Source organism: Myodes glareolus, chromosome 17, assembly GCF_982192425.1.
Source record: "Myodes glareolus chromosome 17, mMyoGla1.1, whole genome shotgun sequence".
Lineage (NCBI taxonomy): Eukaryota > Metazoa > Chordata > Mammalia > Rodentia > Cricetidae > Myodes > Myodes glareolus.
The window spans coordinates 35,491,549-35,502,445 of record NC_142042.1 but is presented as its reverse complement, the minus strand read 5'-3'; the positions used below and the strand labels follow the sequence as shown (position 1 = coordinate 35,502,445).

Genomic DNA, 10,897 nt, shown 5'->3' with positions numbered 1-10,897 from the left:
AAAAGCACCGTCTTTTGAGTATCTTGTTCAAGATTCAAAAAAAGATGCATCGAAATTGGTTCAATGTCAACCAAGTGTTCCAACCATGAAGGCTTGTGGGGGAACATTGAGCCCCAGACAGCAGGACTTTTCTGCTCCTCTCTGACCCTCAGCCCAGGAACTGACCTCCTAAAACCTCTGCCTGATTGCAGACCTTGGGTCTCTGTGACAGAACCGCCATACTGAAGTCTCCTAAGGTGTCCTGGGCTCCATCCACTCTTCTAGTGAATACGCATTAATACCTGCTAAGCGCCAAGCGAATCACCCCACTGGGGTGTGTACTCTAAGACGGCTCTGCCTCGGAAAGCCATCTGGTTTGACACAACAGACTTTGGCTAGGTTTCCTGGATCAGAGTCCCTGCTTGCTAAGATGTATGGCCCTAAGTATATCATTCTGTATCTTTGCACAGAGGTGACAGCAGTCCCTTTCTCTTGGTGACAAGAACCACCTATGTTTACATATGCAAAGCATGCCAGTGTTTACCGTTAGGATCAAGTGAGTCATTTGTGGGGTCACTGTGACATAGCACAAATTAGCAATAGTGAGCAGACTAACACAATAGGAACACACACACTTCTGGCAACAGTAAATAGAAGATGTTTGAGGAGAACACAAGAGGCATGTGTTGCCTAGACTTAGGAAGGTTTGACAAAGATTCTCACCCCAAACAAGGTTTTTAAAAAATCAGTTAATAATAGGAAAGTCTGCAATGACAGGGAGAAGAATGTTCTAGATTGCTTGCAAAGACACTGAAGAAAGAATGCTTGCTCTTTATGGTGTGTCCATATAAACTGCAAATCACTAGGAACCCTGACTACAGAGTTTGTAATGGGCCTTCTGTTCTGTTTGTCATTGCGATGAAAACGTCTTAGAAAACAGCTGAAAATGAGGAAAGATTCCCTTTACGTCATGATTCCAGAAGGTTCAGTCCAAGGGATGAGGATGTCCACAAAGGCCTACCCCTGATGACCTACTTCCTAGCTAGTGCCCACACCCCCAGATGACCACAACCTTCTAAAGCAGTATTCCCAACAGGGGACCAAGCACCCAGAACACGAGTCTGTGGGAGACACTTCATATTCAAACCAGGACACTAACTGTATCCATTGAACCACTAATGTATAATCCACAAAGAATTTAGATTTAGGGGTCAAAGAACAAGTCTAAACTTCATCTTCAGCAAGGTCCAAATGGCTCACACATTCACTTTTGTCTTCAATGGCAAGCAGGCACATTTGGTTCTCCAAACAGCAGGTTAATTCTCCAGTTCCTTGGAAGATTATCACTCCAGGCTCCCTGAGACACAGTGTGACTGTTGTTTTTCACCCACCATAGTGCATTACACACAAAAACCTGCTCAATATTGTTTTCTCATTTATACCCAAACATATTAAGTTTTAGTTTGCACCCTAATTTTTTATTCTTTAAAGAACACCCGCTTTAATGGCCAGTGTTCAGATGGGTCCTGCCAACACTCACTGGCTCCTCTCCGTCCATGAAATTCACCAAAGGCAAGTTTGGGCCTGGCTCCAACCTCCAACAGTCTGCTGATCTTCAAGCTGAGATCGCCACGGGGTTGTATTGTAGGATCAGCCAGCAAACTCAGCATGAAAAGAGCCAATGTGAGAAGGACAATGAGCAAACTGGATTGTGCACATCCAGAGTCTGTGTCAAGAGACCTCAGGGAACCCACTGGACCTGTGATTAAATGTCAGTTTTTAAAGAAACTGAAGGGGAAGAAATTTTCCCAGCATGTAATAGCTCTTCTTAGAAGGCCAATAAAACTTCTTAATTAAAAAAAAAAAAGCCCAGGGGATTATTATCCCAGGATAATAGGAGGAAAGGGATTTTGTAATCCATCTGAACCCATGATTTTCAAACACATTTTGGCTGAGGAATCCTTTGTTTAAACCATTACCAAAATGTGTAAACAAGGAAAAACACCACCCGCTCTGGTTGAAGGCAGGGCCAGGGTTGCCTCTCGATCCCCTAAGTACATCTAAACCCTCATTTTAACCTGCTAAGAATTCAAGGAGGAGCAAGGGAGCTAATTCACTTAGCAAAGTGATCATGAAAACAAACACTGAGTTCAATCCTGGACACCCATGTAAAGTGTCAGGTGTGGTGACAGGCACTTGTCCTCTCAGTGCAAGCGAGTCAGGGACAGGTCACTGGCCAGTCAGTCTAATCAGCAAAACCCAGGCTCCGGTGAGAGACCCTGGCACTTACGGTAGAGTTCTGCTCTACTTTCTCAGTCTTGCCTTCATCTTCATATTTTCTATAGAGAATAGACCTTAGTTTTCTCCTAAGAAAAGTGGATCCGTAAGAAATCTTAGCAGGCAGACAGGGGTCCAGGTATTACCCAGTCATGATCCCCTTGGAGTAGTCCGCGGAGACGATTCTTTAACAGTTATTAGTGTAATGCCAGATGCTGCTCATCCCAGCCACTCAATTCCGGGGTTCAAACCAGGGTCTAAAGCCCAGCAGGCAAGTGCTCTCCTATGAGGCATATCTCCAGCTCAGTCCCTCATGCCTGAGAAGCCAAGACAGGAGAAATGTGAGGTCAAAGTCAGCCCAGGCAACATGGAGAACATGGTAAGGTCTTGTCCCAAAGGAAAACGTTACTGAAGAATAATTTTAATAGCGAATGAGGAATGATTCGTCAAGATGCTAAACTTAAAAAAGAAGAAATGCAGTTGCCAAGACTGCGGACAGTTGTCACAAAAATATGTATTTTTAAAATGTTGCTCTTTGAAAAGTGTTGATGGGTTTTCTTTTTTCTGCACATTCCAGATGTTACAATAAAATTAGATTATTTTTGTAATTGGAATATGGGGCAGGCCAGATGGTGCAGCAAGTTAAAGCATTTACCACCTAAGCCTGATGACATGAGTTTGATCCCCGGGACCCGTGCAGAATGTGGAAGAAAGAGCTGGTCCATGAAAGCTGTCCACTGACCTCCACTGACCTCCACTGACCTCCACATGTGCAGTGGAACCCTCCCCCCCACACACACTAAATTTTAAAAGCTAAATTTTCTCAGTTAGTGTCTTGTTATGTTGCCTAAGCTTGTCTGTAACTCGAGTGGTCCTCTTGTCTCAGCTTCTCAAATAGCTAGGATTATAGGCGTGTACCGCCACACCTGACTCAGAAGATATATATGTATGTATTTAAGGAGAATGTTGGGCAAGACAATTAGATTCCTTAACAAATCTGTGACTGGGTGTCAAAGAAAAAAATATATATGCAAGATCAATGATTCTCAAATTACAGAGATTATAAGAGACACCTGCAGACTTGTTTTAAAAGTAGATTTTTAATCTTTGCTTCCCAAAAGCCAAGACAACCCACCTGGCTTCTGCCAATCTCTGGTTCTAATAGTTCAAATTATAATTGATAATCCACATCAGGATTAGTTCAATCTGTGAATATTAATATCTCAACTCAACCTTCTAACGGGAACAATTTCTCTTTTTACCTCTAAATATTAGGATACAACTTATATCTTTTAATCTTCTTATGAAAATAGCCCCTTTATAAACCTTAGTTTCTCAATTGCCAGTTATTGAGAAGATTCTTTGGGGAAAGTAAGCTAGCCATGGAAGATTCTGGACATTCCCGGCCTGCCTGAGCTTCCTCTGCTATCTACCACTTCTGTCCCTGCTGTGACTCTGATTCTGGTCCCCGAAGCCTGGGGTTCTCTTTGATGGATGATGATGATTCTTCATTTAATGGCAAATATATTTTCTGACTTTATATTCATCTTGAGGGGAAGTCCTATTTGGGGATGGTCAATAGAAAATCCAGGTTTCCATATTCCTTGACCAGTTTCGAATGGTCAATGGTAATACTCGCCCCCTCCCTCCTTCTGTCTCTCCCCAATTCCTACTGGGTACCCCTGACTAGCTTAGAACTCACCATGTAGACCAGCCTGGCCTTGAACTCACAGAGATCTGAGTACCTCTGTCTCCCTAGTGCTGGGATTAAAGGGATACACCACCATACTCATAAATCTTTCTCTTCTCTATAGTAATGAAAGACAAAAATATTCAATATTGATTATTAATCGACATTGATTATTCTGCAAATATTCTTCAAAGAATGTTGTTTATTTGTATTTGTTTGTTTGTTTTTTGAGACAACATTTCTCTGTGTAGCCCCAGTTTTCCTGGAAATCAATCTGTAGACCAGGCTAGCCTTGAACTCAATCTCCAGAGTTCTGGGATTAAAGGCATGGTTACCATGCCTGGCTTGTTTGTTTGTTTTGAAAGTGAGTCTCACGTTTCTCATGTTTCTCATGGTGGCCTCAAACCACCTACAGAGACAAAGATGACTTTGAACTCCTCGTCTTCCTGCCTCCATCTCCTAAATGCTAGAATTACAGGCATGCACCGCCACATCCAACATCTACAAATAACTCTTCCAACATAATATTTTTATTGGTTATTTGAGAATTTCACATAATGCACTCTGATCACCCTCACTTGCTAGTCCTCCTGGGTCCAACCTCAACCTTGTGATTTCCCCAAAAAAGAAGAAGAAAAATATACCAAGTCCAATTTGTGTTTCCTGTATACTCATACTGGGGCATGCCCAAACTCCTAGTGGCCAGCCTCTGAAAGAAAACTGAGTCCATTCCCACCCCTGCCCAGAGCCATCAACTGCACAGAGCTACACGTGCAGCTATCAAAACTGTTAAGAGTTCTCTACAAATTTTTGTTTGTTTGTTTTTTGAGACAGGGTTTCTCTGTGTAACTGCCCTGGCTATCCTGGTACACCCTTTCTAGACCAGGTTGTCCTTGAACTCACAGAAATCCACCTGCCTCTGCCTCCCAAGTGGTGGGATTAATGGCATGTGCCACCACTGCCCACCAAGAGATCTCCACAATTTTTTTTCTCTACATATTTTTAATCATGGCATTTATTGCCAAAAAAACTAATCTAACCCTATTCTATATTCTCTTTGAGGCAACACTAATTCTAATTTAATTATTATCACACACTGAGGAAGCCAAACTGGATGATTAGACAGGATTTTTATTTCCTATCTTGTATGCTGATTGACTACTCAAGCTCTAATCTATACAGAACACTCTCCACATTGTTTGACAAGCTACTCCTAAGTTACCAAACTCCTCATCTAAGTTTCCTATGATCAATAAGTACAATAGCAGTCACAGTGAAAACACCCTGCACGGCCTCTGCTCCAGCTAGCACCCGCCCCAGTTACTAACTCTTCAATCCTCACAGCTGCATCACTAATAAAGACAGGAGGCTACAGCCTAGTAAAAATCACTATCATTCCAAATGCTGACAGAACATACAGCCTATTCATTCTTAAAGCATCCCAATGAAGGGTCATTGGGCTCTACAAACATCAAGCTCTCCTCTTTCCCACCAAGCAGACTGAAAATCTCCAGTCATGGGTTTGTCAAGTCATGTAGAGGTAATTGCAGTCATTCTTAGTCAAACATCATTAAGTTTTTATGGTGCCTCAGTCCTGATAGCCCACGGTCATGAGCTCTCATTGCTTCGTCTCATAAACTCAAACTGTGAACCAATCCATAGTGAGGCTGTACTACCAGTTTGTCTATTACAGATTACATCCTTCAATAGCAATGTGATGATCTAGCTTCACTATTATCCTAGCAGAATTTAATATACTAGTTATGACCCTGTATTCCCACTACATGTGAACCACACCTTAAAGAATATTCACCTATGACCTTAATAACATCGAGGCATCCTTCATGCTGGAAAATACTTTGATGGTCATGCATCTACCTCCTATCAATCGATGCCAAAATTATTTGAAGATTTATGGGTCATAAATATAACTTAAAGTAAGCGTTACTTTTGAGTCCAATAATAGAAGCTTAAAATTCCTAATTAACTGGCCAAGAAAGTATATAAGAACTACTAAGACCATAGCTCCATTTATAACAACATGGCCATACTGCTTTTAAGAGAAAAGTGTTGATCTTGGAGCCAAAATACTGGTGCAGCTCCAAACAAAAGCAATAGATTTATTCTCTTCCTTTATCACCTTCCACCTTAATACTGCCAACTATTACAACATAGCAGCTCTCCAGTCAATCTCACATGACCATACTTGACAATGGATTCATTTATTACTGGTATGACTTTTATTATACTCAAACATACGGGATTATCAACAAATTTTCCTCTCCAATCCCAACCCTCACATTGTCCTGTTGGTTCATTCCCCTTTGAAGCTGTGATCCTTGGGAAAATAGACTGTCTTCTATCTTGCTTGGTCTAAGTCATAGTACTTTTCAGCCTCGTCATGGCAACATCACTTTCTCCTTTCTAACTAGGGCAAAGTGAAGGCACACACAGTGTTTCAGTGCATCTTCTTAGCTTTTGTATCACCATGATTCTGGTTAAGCCACGTTAGATAATGGTCAAAGTCTTGCGGGGCTCCAGATCAGCATTCCCTACTATAATTTTACAAGTCACTTGAGGGTTTAATATGTTTGTGCCTTTCTTTGTAGCAACAACCGCAGTGTAATTTTGCCTTGCTTCTAGTCTGTTGCTAGCACCAGCCTCCTCTAATGGATTGCAGGTTACAAAAGAATAGGGGCGCAGACTTTGCCTACTAGCCTCATACTGACCAGTTCTGGACACTTGAGACACAGCTACTGAGTAGCGTTTTTAAATAGAGATGCTTTGTCTGTTTATTGATTTCTGTCAGCTCTGCTTTACGCAAGTGTAACAGGCTCCCCAGTACTTCAGACACCAAACCGAAAGCCTCCTTTTCGTAAGCTCCCCCGTTAGCCATACTCTAGTTCACACTGATGAAGGGATAACAACCACTCCCTCTTCAGTCCAGACCGACTCCTTGGCACTCGCCTAGCTCCGTCACATCCTTAAGGTGATGTCACTCGGTGACTCCTGAGCACAGAAATAAAAACAAGGTCACTGAGGAAGTTAAAATAAAAATTGAGAATTTAAATCTACTTTACTTTGTAAGAATAAATACATTGGGTTGGAGAGATGGCTCCGCGGTTAAGAGAGCTGACTGCTCTTCCAGAGGTCTTGAGTTCAATTCCCAGCACCCACAGGGTGGCTCACAATCATCTAAAATGAGATCTGATGCCCTCTTCTGGTGGGCAGACATACTATACACATAACATTAAATCTTAAAAAAAAAAAAAAGAGTAAATACTTCAGGTAGTTTTCTAATGCAAGAAGTAACTTGGAGGGTCACAAAAAGGTGACCACCGTTCCACATTTGCAAGTTAGAAAAGATTCTCACTTGATATTTCTTACACCAGTTTGACAAAAAGAATTTAATTTTTAGATATTGCTTATTCTCCTATATAGCAACAAAACAAAACAAAAACCCCAAAACAAAAACAGCAAACAAAAAAACTAGAGATGAAAACGTTATCTCTTTCTCCAGCAAAGCATTCACCATGAATTTCTCTTGTCTCCTTTGATCTAAATACTTAGAACTTGGGAGTTTGTTAGACTTCCAAAAGAGCTCCATCTTACACGCATTGGGGATGTGGTAGAGATTGTTTCAGGCCCAGCAAAAGGAAGGGGTTTGAAAGGAAACCACAAACAATGCTACCAGGTTCTACCAATGTCAAGGAAAATAAAAAGTAAGCGCTGAAAAGCCCTGGGTGTTAGTGACTCCTCGTGTTTACTCAGCTCTGCTGGCAGAGCTGCCTGTGTCAATCGGAAAACAAAGCTTGTGGTGCACCTGCAGGAGGAAGTATGGCGAGCACTCCCCCCCCTGGAGACAAAAGAAAAGATTCACAATGACCAAGCAACCAAGTTCTTCTGGTTTGTATTCCTTCCTTTGCACGCAGAATAAATTTAGAAGATTACAATTCTCTTCCCCCCCCATTCCACTCCAAGCTGTGGTGTTACAACAACAGTATCATTAAGTAAAATATGTAAGGCATTAAAAGCATATAAATCATGCACAAACACATTAAAGAATTTAAATTACCTGTAATATGGAAGAGTAAAGAATTTAAAAGGCAGCATCCTGGTTTTCCCCTCAACCTCGTTGTTGTTTGTTTTGAAATAGGTTTCTCATTATGTAGCTCAGGCTACCACTGAATTTCTGATCCCCCTTGCTTCAGCCTGCTGAGTGGCGGGGTTGTAGGTGTGTGCAGCCACATCTGGTCAAAGGGTCTAGGTTTGGATCAGGGCTCACTGGGAATTTTCAACAAGTCACTTAACTAAGAGTTAAGTAGCTAAGAGTTGCTATGAGTTTAAACATGTACATCTCAGCAACATAACATGTTATGGGATATTTGTACACTGTGTGAAGATGTATATTGTGGTTGATTTACTAAAGAGCTAAATGATCAATAGCTAGGCAGGAGAGAATAGGCTGGGCTTGGGAGGAGACTGAATGTTAATATCTGACTTAGCAAGAGAAGCCAGCGAGACACCCATCCAGAATGGAGGGGAGGTTAAAAAGTCATGTGGCAGAAGGTAGATTAATAGAGGCAGGTTAATTTAAGTTATAAGAGCTAGTTGGGAACAAGCCTACGCTAAAGGCCACGCTTTCATAATTAATAATGAGTCTCCGTGTCATCACTTGGGGACTGGTGGTCCGAAGGAAGTCTTGTTACAGCAATGTGATGGCTGCAGAGTGCTCATGTTCTGAACCCGCCAACCTGTGATAGCCAGGCTGTGACGGGAGAACAGACTTTGTGTGTGTGTCTACCAGGCGTTTTCTCTTGCGCCACCAATCAATTCCCAAACCATGACACAGAGGCTTAATAGTAGTTATGAATGTTTGGCCCAGCTTAGGCTCCTTTCTAGCTTGATCTTTGAACTTATTAACCTGCTTCTCTTTATCTACCTTTTGCCTCGGAGCTTTTTACTTTTCTTCCTTCTGCATGTCATAAATTTTACTGCTTCCTGTGTCTGGCTGGCAGCTGCCTGGCTGACCCTGGGCATGCCCTTCTCCTCGCTATTCTCTCTTCTCTTTCTCTCTGCCCACCAACCCTGCCTAGCCTTTCTCTGCCTAGCTATTGGTCTTTCTACTCTTCATTAGACTGACCAGGTGCCTTAGGTAGGCAAGGCGAAACAGATGCAACCCGTCTTTACACAGTTAACATGCAGCAGGCACAAAAGGGACACACCTTTGCACAGTTAAAGTAACAGCCCACAGGAAACAAATGCAACACATCTTTGCCTGATTCAATAAATACGCACACTACCCTCGGGCTAAAGGTGTAGGACATAAGGGTAAGGTCCTGGTTTGCATCCCAGCACCGCAAAGAATAATTCCCACTTCCTGAGAATTTACTGTAAACCAAGTGCTGAACTAAGAATTCCCCGTACCTTCTCTTATTAACTCATCACGCCTACCCAATGCAGGAAATATTATTTGGGAAAATTCGAGAAGCATAAATCTATACATTAAAATCGGTCAGCTATCGATAGTCCTGTGATGGTTGAAGTTACTGGCTTCCTGCTTTGGAGAAAGTGAAACTGAAATTCAGGTAAAATAACACAGACGGTACTTGCTGATGTGAGATTTAGAAGCTGGTATTTCTGAACAGCATGCTGTATTAATATAAACTGGTAGAGAAGAGTGGCTGCAGAGATGGCTCTGTGGTTAAGAGAGCCCACTACTCTTGCAGAGGACAGGGATTCAGTTCCCAGCACCCACATGGAGGATCTCTCCTCTGGCCCCCAGAGGCCCTGAACACATATGATGTGCACAAACTCATGGAGGCAAACGTACACAAGCATAAAGAAACACTTTTTATTTGGGCCTTTTTCTCTTCTTTTGAGACAGAGTCTCTCTACACAGCTCTGGCTGTCCTGGAACTCATATCTGTATACTAGGCTGGCCCTAAATTCACAGAAATCTATCTGCCTCTGGCTCCAAAGTGCTAGGCTCAAAGACATAGGTTAGTCAGACTTTTAAAAAAGATTCTAGGAAAGAGAAAGAACTAAGTTTAGGACATATGACCACTAAGTTTTAACCAAATATTATTTACACAGACTTAAGAGAATGCATAAAAAGCGACATACGACATCTCAGCAGAAGAGGCAGGTGTTTCTATTTATGAAGTAGGTCATGTTAGGCCTGACTTCCGGGATAATCCTGTTTTCATCCATAGACTCTTGTTCATTGGGCCCACAAATATTTACTCCACCTCAGCCTCACCTTCTTTGGTCTTATCTTGCCTTCCCTATTTCTTACAAGTTTACCAACTCCGATTCGTTTTTCCCTTTAGAAGATTTTGCCCCCTTCCAATGAAAACCTCTAGTGGTTCTAACATACCTGACCCGTGTCAACAGAAGTGAACCTTAATAAATGGCCCGTTTGATAGGATACCCAGTCTACCCCAAGGGATGGAGAATCACAGCCTGTAAGAGTGTGGCTGATAAAGCTTTCTCTGTCCTCATCTGTTCTTTTCGCTTATCTGGAAACTAACCGCCCTTTGGTAGTCTTATTTAATGTTTTGTGAGCTTAGGCCTATAGGCTTCTGAAAGGAAAAGATAAAGTATATTTTCTGACTTCATACGGTACCAGCAAATAGAGTCACCAGTTCAGGAGAAAGATTCTTGAGCAAAGCAAAACAAAAGCATAGCAAGGCGCGGGGAAGGGGACGCCGGCTCAAGCACACTCGCCTCAGAGACATAAAACCAGGCGGGCTCTCTAAGATGGATCTCGGGCTGTTTCCTAAAGAGGCCGAACCGAGAGCCGCAGCGCGGCAGCCATTGGCTGGGGAGCGCTGGGGGTCGTGAACTCTCCCGCGGCGCCGGCGCCGTAGGCCGCGCGCCGCACTCTGGCCGGCAGGGGGCGCCCGTCCGCGCGCCGCGCTCCCCGCGGCGCCTCCCGCCCGCGCCCCG

General features: G+C 42.8%; 1 long non-coding RNA gene across 1 annotated transcript; it reads right to left on the bottom strand.

Moving 5' to 3' along the window:
- Positions 1-6,163: 6,163 nt before the first annotated feature.
- On the bottom strand, positions 6,164-10,768 carry LOC146891219 (uncharacterized). The gene is made up of 2 exons (XR_014997611.2): positions 8,022-10,768; positions 6,164-6,955 (listed from the first exon to the last, which is right to left on the bottom strand). It is a non-coding gene; the product is annotated as an uncharacterized LOC146891219 (long non-coding RNA).
- Between the last annotated feature and the right edge of the window lie 129 nt (positions 10,769-10,897).